This window comes from Periplaneta americana, chromosome 3 (assembly GCF_040183065.1).
Source record: "Periplaneta americana isolate PAMFEO1 chromosome 3, P.americana_PAMFEO1_priV1, whole genome shotgun sequence".
Taxonomy (NCBI): domain Eukaryota; kingdom Metazoa; phylum Arthropoda; class Insecta; order Blattodea; family Blattidae; genus Periplaneta; species Periplaneta americana.
Genome location: NC_091119.1, coordinates 207,165,702 through 207,185,377, shown reverse-complemented (window position 1 = coordinate 207,185,377; position 19,676 = coordinate 207,165,702).

Here is a 19,676-nt window from a genome sequence, read left to right as displayed (position 1 = left end):
ATTGCTGCCATCTTTTGTAGCACTTCGTTTGGAACTCTGTCCCTCAGTGATAAGCCTAGTATCTTTCTCAGCATCTTTCTTTGGCATATTTGCAGACTGTTACGAAGTTTGGCAGTGAGAGACCATGTCTGCCACCCATATAACAGTACAGGAGTTACGCAGGTCTCCAATATTTCTACTCTGAGTTTCTTGCTGAGTGTTCCCTCCAGTACGATGAACTTGAGACTCCAGAATGCATTCCACGCGAGAGAAATCCTTCGTTTTATTTCCTTCTCTGTCTTCTGATGAAAGGAGACCAGCTGTCCTAGGTATACGTATTCAGATACGTATTGTAGTTCTGCACCATCAATTATTATGGGTGACTCCGGCCCGTTCGACATTACTTGTGTCTTGGTCATATTGCTTGTTACTATTATTAAATTAAGGCTGGTTCGCAATAAACCGGAAACGAGAATCGGAACGAAAACGAAAACGGTAAAATTGTTAAAATGTATACATTTAAATGTGAGCATTCACAATTAACGAAAAGCTTCCCGGAGCCCGGGATCGGGAACGGAGAGTTGGCCAAGTTTCAACTTTGGCGTTCACGTTTCCGATCACAGCCCACTAGATTCATTCTATTGCCATCTAAAAGCTATTTTGTCGTCGTATATTTTGTAGCCTATGCATTATTTTGTTCTGTGCTGTGCATCATGGAGCAAGTTTTATTTGATGAGATTCTAATATTGAGTGTTGAGGAAAATCCTCACGTTTATGATAAGCGGCGCGCCTAGTATAAAGATGAGAAAATGAAGGAGAACACGTGGCTTTTAATAGCTGCATCTTTGAACACCGATCGGAAGTGAATCATACTTTATTACTGTATTGGTTGTATTACACACTACATATTCATGCTTCAATTCAATAACTACTGTTGTGTTCATTTTTGTTCTATTACAAATGTTTCTTCTCTAATTATTTTACGTTATGGTAGATTTAAAATAGGTTGTGATAATAAAGATGCATGGACATATTTATAGTACCGTACCTAATGAAATGTTTCAGTTGAAATTTCGAAGTTGGTTAACCTGAGTTTATGTTGGCTGCCTTGTACTCATGAGAGAACGCCATTGGTCAATTATACACAAATAACATCAGAATGCGTAATATCGACTTTACATATCGTTATTGACATGCATATCGATATGCATAGTCGTCTACGTTCTCGGTTTATTGTGAATCAAAAATTTTCATATTCACGTCCTCTGCTTCTAGTTTTCATTCTGGTTCTCGTTCCCGGTTTATTGTGAACGAGCCTTGTAGGTAAGAGTCCTTGCTCAAGGTGTTAGAATGTAACAACTTTTAACACAGACCAGTTACATCGGAAGGAAGAGAGCGCCACCATTGCGAAGTTCAAAGTTTACTCGCTGGCGTTACTTTACGATGTGTTAACTCTGAACCCGCTTCTCTATTCCTTTTTTGAAGAGAACAGACGGCGAAGTCAAAACGTGGCGGAGGGCAGGGGAGTGAAGTAAGCGGCACATCTCCAGGCTGCGTGCGGAATCATTTTCTTCTTCGACTCACTCTTGTTTCTTTAAGAATCGCCACGTTTCACGATTCTTCTGCACAGGGTTTAACAAATAACTTTTGCATATCGTAATATAATTACTGAATAATTAACATTTAATTATTGAACTAAAATAAATAGGCCTACTGGCGAGAATCCACAGACTACAGATATAGCGTATAAGATGTCTAGACAGATGGTGTACGTAGAAAACCTCAAGATTGAAATACAAAATACTAATGTACCTTTATCATCATAAAAGAGAGCAGATGGAGTACGTTATCAGTGGACACAAGTTTACTATACCGAGAGCTTTGATTACGTCACGAGATGGGGGAAGGGGTCTTACCTACAAGGTACAGTCCTTGTACGCACAGAGCTCTCTGATGTTACACGTGCTGTCTTAGATAGTTTTCAATACCTGTGCATTTCCTGGGGTATTTCAATTTCCTGTTTTCTGCATATTCTACTTTATTGGTCCTTCTACACTATTTCCTGTATTCACTTTTTTCCTATCGCAGTCCTAATTAGTTCTATTTGTGTTTACCGTAAGTGCAAAGCATTTGTTTGCCTTTACATTACAACGTAGTTTACGATATGCGGAAGAAAAGAAGCCTCGGCATGTACAATTGCAGCGATTTGTTGAGGAGTTCGGATCGCAGCACTTTCTACAGATGGTGAAAAACTTACATGCATGGTACGTAAAGTCCATCTATTGGGGAACAAGAGACACCATGTACAAAAACACTACAACTCTAAAAGACACAAGGAATGCTTTAAGTTGTTGAACTCGAAAAAAGTCGAAGCTATTCCCACGAGTTCAAATGTGGAATGTGATTTTTACCAAGACTTGTGCCACATGTTCGTTAGGACAAATATTCCATTTAAAAAACTGGAACACCCTGAGTCACATCATTTTTGCTAAAATATACAGGATACAGGCAGAACCCTACCCCAAGAATTTACTCTGCGTACGGGTTATTTAGCAAAATGTTATGAAGATGTCTTACGTGAAATTAGAGAAACCTTAAAATATGAAAAATTGTGGATATCTATAGACGAAACGACAAATATTGCAAACAGATCCGTTGCTAATGTTATTGTTGGGGCACTTCAAACTGAAGGTGTGGGCAAAAAGTTTCTATTGACATTCTAAGAGGTAGAGAAAGTAAATCGTGAATAATTTCAAGGGAAAAATTGTTCCGGGGCCGGGTATCGATCCCGGGGCCTCTGGTTGAACGTACCAGCGCTCTACCACTGAGCTACCCGGGAACTCCACCCGACACCGTCTCAACTTTCCCTTTATATCCACACAACTCGCGTGGGCTGACGAAACGCCAGAGACCCACAACGAGTGCACACAATCTCTGTGTGACTTGAAACAATTTTTCCCTTGAAATTATTCAAATCTGCTTTACAGGGAGCTTCACCTGAAAGACTAGATTTGCATAATATATACGTTACTGTGTACGTTAACAGAAAACCACAATTCCAAGTCACACAGAGATTGTGTGCACTCGTTGTGGGTCTCTGGCGTTTCGTCAGCCCACGCGAGTTGTGTGGATATAAAGGGAAAAGTTGAGACGGTGTCGGGTGGAGTTCCCGGGTAGCTCAGTGGTAGAGCGCTGGTACGTTCAACCAGAGGCCCCGGGATCGATACCCGACCCCGGAACAATTTTTCCCTTGAAATTATTCAAATCTGCTTTACAGGGAGCTTCACCCGAAAGACTAGATTTGCAAAGTAAATCGTGTTACCATTGCAGTTCTGTTTGAAAAATCAATGCGATTATTGTGGTCTGACGAAATGAAAGCAGAAAAGCTTAATGAAGTATATTGTCGCGCACTGTAACAAATGTAGTCATGAAGAAGAGCAAAGTAGTACAAAACAAAATACTATGTTTTATATGTTGTGTTTATATACAATATATTGTTCTTATGTAGCTAAATTAATATCATGTAACAGAACTATGTATGTTGTAATTAAATGTACAATATAAACAATAGGTTATTTAATATTACAAAGTGAGATTATTGAATAGTAAAGACAAATTGCTGCAGGAACTGTACTGCAGTCGTTATTGCAGCGACACGATGACATTCACCCTCTCCCTTCCTTGCTCTCTAATACATCGCGATATAGTGCACATAGCAGTTAACGTAACGGTTAACGTACACCAACCAAATGCTCTCTCTGATCATCATCATCATCATCGGCTACATCTTCAGTTGTCTCCCATCTCATGACAGGTCTTGTTGGTTAGTGACTACAGATGGTTGATTTTAGCAACTGAAAATAAGAAATTTCACCCTTTAAAAATCAAATTTAGCATTTTATAGCACTTTTAATGTCGTCATTTTGTAGTGTTTTGGGATGGAATATTTTTTTTTTTTTTGTGAAAAGTATAATGGTACAAATTCAATGTCATCAATGTGTTAGGAGTTACATTTTGTAGATTTTCCAGTTAAAATTCTTGAACATAATAAATAAGTAAAGGAAGGAAATAAAATCACACAGAAATTTTGAACATTAAAGGACCATTCACAATGAAAATTAAACATAACCGTAACATAAATACAGATGTTTGCGCCCAGGCTACCAAATGGGGTCATTAATTGTAATTTTATTGTTCATATTATAGTTGTAATCCCCTGGTAGAGGGGCAGAGAAGGCCTGACGGCCTTATCTCTACCAGTTTAAATAAATAAATACTAAATACTAAATTCACAATGATTCACATAAGCACTGACATAAACATTACCGTAAGACGTTAACATAAAAGTTTGCAAACTCCAAATTTTCATGCTTATGCTTACGTGATTTGCGAACAGAACACAATCGTGGAGCGCTGAAGTATGTCACAGAATATTAGGAAATGGCGTCGTTATGTTTCCATGGTTACCAAGTATGTTTGCTGTTACGTTTATGTTCCTATCGTGAATGATGGTATGACTTCTTTTTTTTTTTTTTCTTTTTCGATTTTTATTTTATTTTTTTTTTTAAGTTAGAATCACATTCTTTTCCATTTTATTTTACTGTTTCTTCATATATTAGCTCATGCGATAAGTATAACATTGTAAACTAATTTCATAATAATGGTCCATGGGCGTGAATTTGAACTGCCACTGGGGGAGACCCTGGTGTACCAGCATCATGCGGAAGTACTGCGTGAAGTCTGCAGCCAGGTAGTGCCACTCGAAACTTCTGTCCAGCAGCCAGATCTTGGGGTCCTCTCGTTTTAGATCGGATTCGCACTCGCTCTTGTGAAGGTACACCAGACACACCTTTCCGATGCCTTGGCAAGCGTCCAGTTCGAAGATCTTGCACTTGACGCCGAAGTTGGGGCGCTGCCTGGGGTCGTCCTGCTCGCTGCAGATCTCGATGTCCAGCAGCGTGGGGCATTCCGCATCGCCCATGCTCTTGACGCCGGCCAGCCGTTGTAACTCAGACATAGAGTTGATCTTCATGTTGCCGATGGGGAGCACCTCGCCTTGTGGATATTCTCGACCATGGCTTCATTAAAGATCGGACATCCTCTCTCCTTTCTTCGTGGAAGTTTTGTTCTTGCGAACTTTCTACCCGTGATCAAGCAGGTACGCTACTTCTTGATTTTACCGTAACGATTATATTCTTAAGTTAACGCTTACGTTATGTTTAATTTTCATTGTGAATGAGCCTTAAGAAACATGCCAAAACATAACATTATGTTATGAGTTTATTCCGACCCATCTTATTACTCAATCACATACAACTTGTCTGTGAGTGAACGCTGGACCAGTGTTGCCAGAAACTCCACTTTCATTTTCCCGCAAAGAAGCATAAAATTTCCCACACAACTGAGATATTTCCCACAACCTATATAAACACCTATATACACTTGTGTGCTGTCGGTGCGTAGTAAATAAACAGATATAATGGTAATAAAAACACATAGTAATTACACATGGGGCTCGCGACAGGAATGACTTGGCTGTGAGATCAAACTGCGCATGCGCGGACTTTGTAAATAAAAACATAAACTAACCACACCTAACTTTCGTATATGCAAGTTGTGTAACCGGAGCACGAAGGGAACTTCTTGATTTGATCTGGAATGTGCAGGCGGGAATAAATCCAGCTGGCACTGCATGAGAAGTTCGAGCATGCGCAGTTCGATCTCACAGCCAAATTCCTCCTGTCACGAGCCCCTCCTGCAATAACAGACCTATAACTATGTAGGCCTAAATAATAGTACATTATGCAACGAGCCTATAATGAAGGTAATTAAGAAGTGAGTATGGATATTTATGAAACGAGCGCAAGTGAGTTTCATAATTTTCATACGAGCTTCTTAATTACCATTATAGGCGAGTTTCATACGACTTTTTATGCTCGACCATATTTCTAACTTGATATTATTAATTTTCTTTGTATCTGACCTTGACCAATGTCCCGTATGTTGTGAGATGTTGGCAGGCGCGAAAGTATTGATTTTTTCCGAGGAACAGATGTTCACATTGACCTTGCTAGGCCATAAGAACCTACAGAGATAACATTGAAATAAAATTAGACATTGAAAAACGAGATGACAAATTTAATTTATTTGAATATTATTTACAATTAACGCTAATTATTATAGTAACAGAACATAACCTTCTGCGACAGTATTGGATTTCCAGCCTCCGTGACTTTTCGCTAATTCTCTTTCGATTGCATATCCGAGAATAATCGATACTTGCGGTTTTATAACGGTAGAAAGCTGACCTGTCATTAGCTGAACAGTTGTAACCTGAGTCGTCATTGGCTGAAAGACCTGATCTTTAATGAGTAGGTGTACTTTAATGACATGCATTAAAGGTCTGCTACCAGGTGTATAATTACTACATTTCGGCATGGTCGAGCATAAAAATATTATCACTCACCAAATCTAATACAAACCATCCTTAACCTCACTTCACAAAACCCAAGTTTCCTAGCTCAAAATGTTTTTGTACAGCATCCCCTATTTCCGGTTTAATTTTTACACGCTTTTACTGAATCACCCTGTATATTAGTATGAACTATTGTCTTTTAAATGCATAAACGCCGATACTTTTCGATTTTTCATCAATATTAATGTTATATCTGGGCATATAGCGATACGACATTTGAGTAATTTGATACAGGTAGTTCTTTTTTCTGTAATTCAGGCTATCTTTGTATCAGCTTGTCTCCTTTCTGGCTAAGTGCAAGAGAAGGTTTGATGACTTTAACTTCGCCAGAATTAATAAATATTATTATTATTTCACCGTTGCTATTTATTATATATATGAATCAAATATTAGAGACTGGAAACAATTGCCTCATGGATATATACAACTCAATAGACATTTACAACTAGATTAATTACTTTTTGCAGACGATTTAGCTCTGGTGGCATCCTCAGAAGATGAATTACAACGTTCAATTTTTAGTTTTAACAAAATTGGAATTAAATAAGATATGAAAATCAATAAAGAAAAAACTAAAATTATGGCCTTCTGCGGAAAATACCCTGTGTCTAGCAAAATATGTTTAGATTAAAAAATATTAAGAAGGATACATTATTTTACATATCTCGGATACACATTATCTTTTTTCGATGAAGTAGACATTTCACAGAAAATTTATAAATACACCAAAACAATGGAAATAATTAACACCATTATGAAACCTTCCCTAGTACAAAGGCATACTCGAATTCGCCTTTACAAGACCTTGGCGAGACCTGTACTTCGTTACGACAGTGAGGCATGGACATTGAGGAAGAAAGACGAAAGCAGAATAACGCTAATGAAATGAAATTTATGAGATATACAGCGGGATATACGAAATGGGATCACAAACGCAATGAAGATATAATTACAGAATTACAACTAGAACCTGTAATTAATCACGTAAAACATTATCAGAACAACTGGATAAATCATCTGCATCGCATGCATAGAGATAGAATCCCAAAAGTCATGCTCCACTATCGTCCAAACGGGAAGAGATCTCTCGGTCGTCCAAAGAAGCGCTGGATTGAAAATTCAACTGTGAAATCGTAACAGGCCATTTGGCCTAATACTTGAAGGGAAGATTATTATTATTATTATTATTATTATTATTATTATTATTATTATTATTATTATTAAGTTTTTGCTATGCAAATTGGATGATTTTTTTAAAATAAGGAACTGAAATTCCTACGACGTGCGTGTAACGCGCAATGAGAAAGTACAGGGACATCATTTTATTTTTACTAACATTTTTAATATTAACCTGGCTATACCTTTAGAGAACCGGAAACACCGTTCGCTACCCCCTTCCACGGCTGGAGTTCGATGATACTGGCGTAAAACACAAACAAATCACTTTACTAGGTATAGGAGGGAAGAAAAGTAGTTCATCCATTTACGTAAACTAGGAAATATCGCGATTTTGAGTTCGATAATTTTCATTAGGTTTTTGTTTAATCAAAATGCAGTACTGTATTAACAATAAGTGTTTTTACTCACGAACTGAGCTGTCCATGTGGACGTATCCATTATGCAGTGTATATTATACTGTCTACAGCACATTAGCGTACAATATAGAGAATGAAGTTAAATTGAAAAATAATCATAACATGAATATTTAAACACGTATTTGAAAACGGTGGCCGTTCATTTCCATACAGGCTTCAGTTCTTTTGTGCATATTATCGCACTATAGGCTAATGCATCTAATTCCAATTGCCAGTTTCGTCCTTCGTACTAGTAACTCATGTTGAAATAATTCTGTACCTACTCTATAAAAGAGTACCTTACGTACTGTAAATTCAATCTTCACTTCTACCCGACCCGCACAGATAAAATTACTCAGACATGCTATCTACTGTCCGTCCAAGTGGTTATGTCGCAAGGTCATAGAAAGGGGGGGGATGAGTGATAGTTAATTACTTAACGAGGCCCTTTTATTTAAGTTATTTTAAACAGTTGTATAATATTACGTAAACGTCAAATTCCTAACAGAAATTAATGTCTTCAGAAAAGAGCTAAGACAGCCCAGTTTTTACAGAGGGGCGTGGAGAAGCAGGTGGGGGAAATCGGGATGCGACGGTAGGCAAACGGACAGTACCTGTGCGAAAATATGATTCAATATTGAAAGCTCTTTCGTCACTGAAAAACGCGAACATATTTCTGGAACGTACTATACTCACTAACTCAGTGCTGTTTACTATATGCGGCCTTGATTCTTTCTGGAGGACAGTTGGAACTTCATTAGTAGAAGGGGTGGGAGTGAGGTACATTCAAAAACTCAGGTACAATAAAAATTGAAGTAAAAATAAAATGATGTCCCTGTATTTGTCGTCTTCACGATACCATTTATTTTATCTGCTAATCTCAAATCAATTTATATTGGACACTTTTACTTTTTTCGATCAAAGGAAATGCTTTCAATAAATGCACACGTTGTATGTGAGAGTTTTATACATTAAAATGGAAGCAAATCGTTTTCAATGCTCTCGTATAAGAGGGGTAATATCTAGATTGCAGATAGAGGATTTGCTTCTTCATTTTCATAAGGACGACTCCACCAAGACCTCGCAGTTACAATTCCCACATCGTCCAACCGATTCCGAGTATAGAAAATCTTTGCAGCTCAATTCGCGACCAAATCCCAAGCTGATGTTGCCCGCCTTCAGGAGGGGGTGGTTTGGGGTAAGGTTTAAATCACTCCTTATCAGAGCCACCCCGCCGAACTTGCCAAGTAAAGGGGAAGTTGCAGCTTATCTGTGATGCCGGATACGTCAATCTAACCGGCATTACCGCTCGCTGTTCTCCTCATGCTTTTTCTTTCTCATTTCTCATTAATTCTCCTACTGTACTCCAGGAAAGCGAAGTAGAAAAATGGACAAAACGATAGATAATTAGGGACCAACTGTCGCCATTCGGCCCGACAACATGTCTTTCTTTGAAAGGGAAGTGAAGTCAGATTTCCCATCTAAAATTTTTGCATAGAAACCAGTTAAATAATATTTGTCACAATAAATATCTTCTTCATATTTTTATCAGCCTATTGTTAAGTTTCCTTTATTTTTATTCCTACTATAACCATGGTCGAGATGCACTATCGCCTTTACTTTTTAACTTCGCTCTAGAATATGCCATTAGGAAAGTCCAGGATAACAGGCAGGGTTTGGAATTGAACGGGTTACATCAGCTTCTTGTCTATGCGGATGACGTGAATATGTTAGGAGAAAATCCACAAACGGTTAAGGAAAACGCGGAAATTCTAGTTGAAGCAAATAAAGGGATAGGGTTGGAAGTAAATCCCGAAAAGACTAAGTATATGATTATGTCTCGTGACCAGAATATTGTAGGAAATGGAACTATAAAAATTGGAGATTTATCCTTCGAAGAGGTGGAAAAATTCAGATATCTTGGAGCAACAGTAACAAATATAAATGACACTCGGGAGGAAATTAAACGCAGAATAAATATGGGAAATGCCTGTTATTATTCGGTTGAGAAGCTTTTGTCATCTAGTCTTCTGTAAAAAAATCTGAAAGTTAGAATTTATAAAACAGTTATATTACCGGTTGTTCTGTATGGTTGTGAAACTTGAAATCTCACTTTGAGAGAGGAACCGAGATTAAGGGTGTTTGAGAATAAAGTTCTTAGGAAAATATTTGGGGCTAAGCGGGATGAAGTTACAGGAGAATAGAGAAAGTTACACAACGCAGAGCTGCACGCATTGTATACTTCACCTGACATAATAAGGAACATAAAATCCAGACGTTTGAGATGGGCAGGGCATGTAGCACGTATGGGCGAATCCAGAAATACGTATAGAGTGTTAGTTGGGAGGCCAGAAGTAAAAAGACCTTTGGGGAGGTCGAGACGTAGTTGGGAAGATAATATTAAAATGGATTTGAGGGAGGTGGGATATGATGGTAGAGACTGGATTAATCTTGCTGAGGATAGGGACCAATGGCGGGCTTATGTGAGGGCGGCAATGAACCTCCGGTTGCTTAAAAGCCAGTAAGTAAGTATAACCATGGTCTTTGTCTTGGAATTTATCAGTTCCAGTAGCATGCCCCTTAGTATCGTCTCCTTTTGTGCTAACATATCAGCAAACCTTATGCAATTCATTCTTCTTCCTCCTACTATCACTCCTTCAGTGTTCTGAAAACAGTCCTTCACTAAATTCTCTAAGTAGATGTTGAACAGGATAAGTGATAACGGGCAGCCTTGACGTTTTGCTCTCTCTATTCCACTTCTATCTGAACTTTGTTCTTCTACCCTGACTTTCACTTGTTCTTTCATATAAAGTTTACTGAAGATACCTCTTCCTCTCCAATGACATCTATTTTCTTCAGGATCCCCATAAGTTTATTCAACCTACTCTGTCAAAAGCCTTTTCCAGGTCGACAAATATTATATACATGCCTTTACTTTTCTGTGAAGTACCTTTTGCAGCAGTCCAATTTGCATTTCTCGTATCTTTTCTCTTCCTGAAGCCAAATTGCTCTCTTTCCAGCTGTCCATCCTCTTTGAATATAAACGTCGATCGCGGGAGAATCTTCGCCGAGTGTGATATCAGGCTAATTATCCTGAACTCATTACATTTTTTGGCATTATTTTTCTTCGGTATTGGCAAGAACACTGTCTCCGTGAAATCTGCAGGCCTTTCCCGTTTTTAAAACAAGAGAATATCAGGTTTTGACTTATGTAGCAACCATACATGATATTCTCTTGTTTTACAAATTGTCAAAGCCTGCTAATTTCTAAACAGGGCCCACTGATAAAGTTGTTTCTTCATTGTTTTTGTGCATAAGTTTCTTATGGCATGTTAAATCCCTGTGTACTGTACTCAGAAAAGCACACGGTGTAACATTATTCAATGAGTACGTCATAGGTATTGCATTTTTAGCATCCAAAGACGAGTTGCGCCAGTGTTATGTGAAAATATGTCTGTTCCATCTAGTGATTCCCGAGTACCAATATTATTTATCGTAAAAAAATCTAGTATATAGTATATTCAACATTTTAATGGAGCCTTAAGAACCATCAACCAGGTTTTCACAACCACGAAAACCCAAAAACATACCAGGTTAAAAGCATATAAAGTTCTAGCAAGACCTGTCCTCATGTATGGTAGTGAGGCCTGGACTGTCCGAAACTCAGATGTTCAACGCCTAACAACTGCGGAGATGAGATTTTTAAGGAGGACTGCCGGCTACAGCTTGCTTGACCACAAAAGGAATGAACTAATTACAAAAGAATTGGAAATTACACCTATTTATGAACATCTCAACCACTATAGACAAAAATGGCTTAACCATGTCAATAGAATGGACCGTTCCAGACTCCCAAGACAAATTCTCCGCTATATACCACGTGGAAGACGATCTTTGGGACGCCCCCTGAAAAGATGGACGGAGACCGTAACAGGCCACTAGGCCTAATACCTGCAAGGACGATGATGATGATGATGATGATGATGATGATGATGATGATGATGATGATGAAAAACTTTAATTGGCGGGAATTGTGGCCAGAAATGAGATTACAAAACATTTCACTTGTTTATTTTTTGATATCTTATCTTTTTGTTGTTTATTTAACGCTGTATCAACTACCGAGTTATTTAGCGTCGATGGGATTGGTGATACTGAGATGGTATTTGGCTACACGAGGCCTAGGATTCTCCATAGATTATCTGACTTTCGCCTTAGGCTGGGAAAACCTCGGAGAAAACCCAACCAGGTAATCAGCCCGAGCTGGAATCGAATCCGCGCAACTCAGGATCGACAGGCAAACCCCTTAGTGTCTGAGCTACCAGTGGCTGTATCTTATACGTAGAAGTGGTGGAAGGAAATATTTGTAGTGCTTAGGTATGGAAGTCTGTTGCTACGTTACGAAAGGAAATAGCCCAGGTTTCATGAAGAATGAGAGCGGAAAATGAATTGTACGTAGAACAAAGAAATATATGGCGAAGTGGAAGCAGCGCTAAATGGAAGATTAAAGAGTGTCATTTGCGTGATGGATCTAGACAACGCTGCGGAGAGATCGACTGGTGTGCTCGGAATGCTCGATGCGGTCAGTGGCGGCTTCCACAACTCCGGAGATGTTTTAATCTCAACCAGCTTCCTCTTACTACAATTCATTAAGTACAAGTTCTTCACCATTCTCCAAGCTTCCCTCTCCGCATGGATTGTTGTTATTGTTGATTAGAGCTGAAGAGAATAAAGCTACGAAAGCTTACTGAGCATTTCGTGTAATAGTTGTGTATTAAATTGTTTTAAAATTTCAAGAATACGCTTCAAGAGAGAACATAAATCATCCTTATTGATTAAATTTAGGAAATTACACAAAAGAAGCTGTGTTTTCATCCTACAATCAACTGATAATAACAAAAATACAGGTTGCCAGGCGACGATAGAAAATAAAAGATGCGAAAACAAATGAATGAGATGTATAAACAATTGAATATTCCTTCATATTTAAGTATAAAAATATAGAGGTGCCATTTGAATGTCTGGAGAATGGGGGTGAAATCTAAAATGCAATTAAGCCTGGTTACATACTTCCCCCTCTATATATAAATTGACGTTTTTTTTGTTTAAATTGAATTCAATTTAAATAATTAGTTATTTAGACTGGGAAGTTTTGATATGAAAGCTGTGTATATGCGTAGGCCTATATATATATATATATATATATATATATATATATAATTTGAACTGGTAATGGAAATTACGGGTAAATGGCTGAACGGATTTTAATAAATGACCCGTCATTTTGAAGCTTGGAACCCAAAATTTTTCAGAAAAATAGTAGTTTTCAGTGAAATTTCAGTTTTCCTACATCATTTTCCTGTTTTCCAAAATCCATCTGTCGTCAGTTTTAAGAAATAATGGCTTTTAGAGAATAAAACAAAACACAAACGCACTACAATAAACAATATCACACGAAGGCTACGGCATATTTAGAGTTCAGATGGCTCAGATTCTCTGACATCATAATACCAATATGTCGATCTTCATTTGTGTAACTTTTTCAGAATGTTTCTGTAATACTGGTTATTAAAAACTTCAAGATTTACTAAAACAATTTACAGGTCAGATTCTCTGGTGTGTAATTTTCTGAGTACAGCTGTCTGTGTAATGGATATTAAAAACTACAAAACTTAAGAATGTTTCGTGACATTATTACCATTAAAATGAAATATTATTATAGTGAATACCATGATGTGAGTATTTGTAACTTATTATACAGATTGACGCTTTATTGATGACATGAAAGTGAAAGCTTTTGGGGTTATACAAGTAGGCGTAGAGAATATCTGAAGTTAGATCTTCATTTCTATAATATTTACTGAGTGACGGCTATATAGTAGTCTATACAAAACTTAAGTAAGATAATATTGTAATTAAAAATGAAATATTTTTATAGTTATTAATCAAGTGGTATAGGTCTTTTCCATACATTTAATGAAACTCAAGAACTGAAGATGTATAGGTTCAATAAAAAATATTTAGCACAAAGAAACCATTCAGAGGATATATTTCATTATTATGGAAGCAAATACCTTCTTCTTCAATGAAAATAATTTTGAAAAATTTTAATTTGAACTTCTAACGAACCTAGTTTGCAGCATTATATAAATTATATATATAAATGAAATGTGTATTTAACACTTCTCATAGTTTTAAACTTGTTCCTTCTTGTTTTCAGAACAAAAGCAGGTGGGTCCTATTCACCTTGTGAACTCCTGGACATTGTCAGTCCAGGCATTCTGTAGTTATGCCCTTCTAGTATTGAAACATTGTATCATTTCTTGGAATACTTGCACTCTATTCTATTCCTTCCCTTTACTAAACTTCTGCGACAACTACGCAGGACAAGTTTCCCTCACTCGTAGGTGTTAATGCAGAACATTCCGCGAACTGTACTCTTGGGCAGCTGCATGTAGGCTACTTGTAGGCCGATCTTGAATTTCTTTAATCTTTGTTTCCTTCATTTCCCACTAATGTTGATGGTCTTTAATTCATCTTGTCTTATTTAAGAAATATTTGTATTATTTTAATGTAATCAAACCAAGTTAAAACTGAAACATTGAAAGAAGCCCCTGAAGCGATTAAGATTATTACAAAACTGTTGTCTGCCCGTCGCCTTTCCACAGTCGTTTAATTTAAGGCTATGGATCGGTGGAAACTGCGAAAAAAAAATCGTTAAGAAATGGAAATTTTGTTTTTAACTCTAAACAATAAAGAAATGTTTTAGTTTTCTAAATCTGTGCTTATTTTGGATCTGTGACAATTTAGAGTCTCTCAGAACGAATTTAAAGGGTCCAGCGCGTGCGTGGAGCCGACACTCAGCTGTCATTCTGACAGACTTTTTTCTTCATTCTAACTAATTTTACTTTTCATTCAGTTCATATTTCCCTCTGTTATGTACGAGAAAAATGTGTGTGGTAGACCTGTAAAGGAAGGAAGGATATCGATAGTATATATCATATACACGCTGGGAGTAACGGCTAGCGCGTCTGGCCGCGAAACCAGGTGGCACGGGTTCGATTCCCGGTCGGGGCAAGTTACCTGGTTGAGGTTATTTCCGGGGTTTTCCCTCAACACAATATGAGCAAATGCTGAGTAACTTTCGGTGCTGGACCCCGGACTCCTTTCACCGGCATTATCACCTTCATCTCATTGAGACGCTAAATAGCCTAAGCTGTTGATAAAGCGTCGTAAAATAACCTACTATACACGCTGTACTTTGATACTCGTTACCTCGATTTTCCAATTATCAACATTTTGTAACATTCGAAATGCTCTAATGAATGCAGTTTTTCTCCAATCTCAGTGAAATTTTGCACGGAAGTCCACAAAAGCATGTGAAGTAATCTGGCACATGCGTTTTCTTCTGCTATTGAAAGTATTTAAAAAAATTGAAACATTAACAACTGAAAGAGTAAATATTTTTTCTGAATAAGTAATTGGAAAAACATGGAAAACATGTGTAATATTTTACATACATCTATCAGGAATAAATTAAGTATAGGCTAAATTAAAAGGAAAATTGTGTAAACTTTGAAAATTGGGACAATGTTCATTCATTCATTCATTCATTCATTCATAATGTTCCGGCCAAGTGCTGGTCTTTCTCTGCAAACCCAGCATTCTCCAGTCTTTTCTGTTTTCTGCCTTCCTCTTTGTCTCCTCATATGATCCATATATCTTAATGTCATCTATCACCTGATATCTTCTTCTGCCCCGAAATCTTCTCCGTTCACTATTCCTTCCAGTGCATCCTTCAGTAGGTAGTTTCTTCTCAGCCAGTGACCCAACCTAGGGATAATTATAGTTCAGTATTAAACAATAAATTATAAGTAAACTGATTGGAATATCAAAGTGAAAATTTATGTATTGCATATCCATATTGTAAGAAATATATGTTAAAATTTTCAGATTAATTGGTGTAAAAATATAGAAGTTAGAAATTTCACAGATCCATTACCTTAAATCCGAAATATTATTTTAATGTACCGAAGTACATATGATATTTCCATGCAGATATTCTGCGTCATCATACGATGAAAGAGTAATGGAACGGAGAAAAATTCTCTCCGGCGCCGGGATTTGAACCCGGGTTTTCAGCTCTACGTGCTGATGCTTTATCCACTAAGCCACACCGGATACCACCCCGGCGTCGGATCCCGGCCAACTAGTCACTCATAACGAGTGCACCTCAGCACACGTGTGGACTTCGGTCCTACGTTCATAGACATCTATGACGTAGTACAGAGGGCGGCCACTAGAGGGAACCCAAGAATTGGAGCTTAATCTGAGACGATTCTGTCCGACGCCGGGGTGGTATCCGGTGTGGCTTAGTGGATAAAGCATCAGCACGTAGAGCTGAGAACCCGGGTTTAAATCCCGGCGCCGGAGAGAATTTTTCTCCGTTCCATTACTCTTTCATCGTTAAATCCTAAAGTTCACCAAGTTTTCCATGTAACGATTCATAAACCATATTACTTAGGGGAGAGTTGGGTAGTATCGGACATCGGGTAATATCGGACAGTGAGTTTCTTTCCTCTACCACGTGATGGTAGTACCTGAATGACATGGTTACGTTTCTGTGATGTCGCATATAGAAACGAAACCATGTCATTCAGGTACTACCATCTGGTGGTAGATGAAAGAAACGCACTGTCCGATATTACCCGATGTCCGATACTACCCAACTCTCCCCTACTTATGGCTTTTAAGGAACCCGGAGGTTCATTGCCGCCCTCACATAAGCCCGCCATCGGTCCCTATCCCGAGCAAGATTAATCCAGTCCCTACTATCATATTCCACCTCCCTCAAATCCATTTTAATATTATCCTCCCATTCATAAACCATATTATGTAATTAAAATCTACAGATATACAACACTGAATACACTGACTTCTGAATAACCAGCAATCACGACAATTTTTGAAAATGAACTGATAATCTACAGCCACTGAAAGCTTAACATTGTCAGTTTCATAGACAACTAATAGACAATGTCAAGTGCGTGTGGAGGAAATTGATGTAGTCAGTTTCAAGTAATAGCATTATTCGGGCTGTTAACCCTCTACCAATTACAAACTTCCAGCTACCTTCGGGTGGTAATTTTGATAAAGAACATGTTCGCAAACATTATACTGGATGTCCTTGCCATAGTTTGTGAAAGTAAATGTTCTCCTAAGCCGCGTTAAAAAAAAGAAAGAAAGACGCTATTAATGAGGGCTTTGTGCATAGTTGTACTTGGCAGTATTATTGCTGTCATCTTTTTAAAGTAAGAAGACAAGAAAATTAGTTTCATTACGTTACTGCACCAAATGATATAGGTACAGTTTTTTTTGCTGCACAGACTTCACAAGGCAGTTATATTTCCTTTAACACACGATAATTTTTAATCGTTTCGATTAATCGATTAAAACATATTTGATCGGTTAATCGAAATTTAGAATTAATTGATTAATAGATTCGAATAATCGATCGAAACGACAGCTGTAGGTCTGAAGATCATGACATAGAGATGATGCTGACAGTGTTTCAAGGACTGTATTACATTTCTGCAACATAATTCAGCCAGTTGTGGCGCTCGCTTATGATTTTGCTCGTCTCCAGTTGCTTCATTTTCTTGTAGATTATACTCTGCGGAGTGTCTAGCAGTCCTGCTGCTATTAGTGTGTCCTTTTTAACGACACCTTCAACGTGAGTGAGAAATGGTCAGCAAATATTACCTGGAGTTCCGTATCAGAAACTGGTTTCTTTCAATAAATGAATAGATAGATAGACAGACAAACAGACAGACAGACAGACAGACAGACAGATAGATAGATAAGTAGATAAATAGATACATAGATAGATAGATACATAGATAAATAAATAGATAAATAAATAAATAAATAAATAAATAAATAAATAAATAAATAAATAAATAAATAAATAAATAAATAAATAAATAAATAAATAAATAAATAAATAAATAAATCTTCTTAATGTAGCCAGCTGTTTGCTGAAAACATAAAGTCCACTATAGTCCACTGTATTCTATTCACTTGTTTTTCACGAGAAATGAGGGGTATTTTGATTGGTGTTCATTATAGATGCCTGTTGCTAGTAGCCAGAGTTGGGGTGTAGTCAATATATACTGTAGGGCTGAATCTTCTGCAACCGGTATTGATGAGTATAATTTAAACTGGTCTCTTTCAATTCCCGTAAATCTGCAACAGTGGCCTCCCAATCCCAGAGAAGCTATGATGAGGGTTTTATCGCCCTCGACTGGGTTTGAACCCACTAACTTTGAATCCAGCGGCAAGCAGGTAGCCGCTACACCACATCGGACGACCGTTTCTCGCGTTTGTAGAAGTAAAATGCGACTGCAGTTTATGCAAACCTCGGGGATCAAACTCAGCTCCATTTCTGGCGAGCCCTAGTCTGGGACAGAGCCGCCACTGGTAACTACTCACAGCTCCTTCCTCCACTTTTCGATTCAAATAATCTTTAGATTCGACAAGCTCCAATTTGTCCCAACTGCATTTGCTGTAACGTTCCATCGACTTTCACTCTCTCGCTCTTTGTTACGCAACTCTAGCCCGTGCCCCGACACCTTCAATCTCGATGATGAAACCCTCCACGCTATGCAGCCTTCAAGTGCCTTTTGTGGTATAGCCGTTACTCTACGCTGGCTATTTTAGACATTGAACTAGAGTGTAAGAATCTATTGAGGTCTAACGATTCAAAGCCAACCAACTGCAGTTTTGTCGAAATAATCTTCAGTTTTGTCGAAATAATCTTGTCGGACCTGATACGCATTTATTAATATCTTGTCGGACCTGATACGCATTTATTAATACCTTGTCGGACCTGATGCGCATTTATTAATATCTTGTCGGACCTGATACGCATTTATTAATATCTTGTCGGATCTGATGCGCATTTATTAATATCTTGTCGGACCTGATACGCATTTATTAATATCTTGTCGGATCTGATGCGCATTTATTAATATCTTGTCGGATCTGATACGCATTTATTAATACCTTGTCGGACCTGATGCGCATTTATTAATATCTTGTCGGACCTGATACGCATTTATTAATATCTTGTCGGACCTGATACGCATTTATTAATATCTTGTCGGATCTGATGCGCATTTATTAATATCTTGTCGGATCTGATACGCATTTATTAATACCTTGTCGGACCTGATGCGCATTTATTAATATCTTGTCGGATCTGATGCGCATTTATTAATATCTTGTCGGACCTGATACGCATTTATTAATATCTTGTCGGATCTGATGCGCATTTATTAATATCTTGTCGGATCTGATGCGCATTTATTAATATCTTGTCGGATCTGATGCGCATTTATTAATATCTTGTCGGATCTGATACGCATTTATTAATATCTTGTCGGACCTGATGCGCATTTATTAATATCTTGTCGGACCTGATACGCATTTATTAATATCTTGTCGGACCTGATACGCATTTATTAATATCTTGTCGGATCTGATGCGCATTTATTAATATCTTGTCGGATCTGATACGCATTTATTAATACCTTGTCGGACCTGATGCGCATTTATTAATATCTTGTCGGACCTGATACGCATTTATT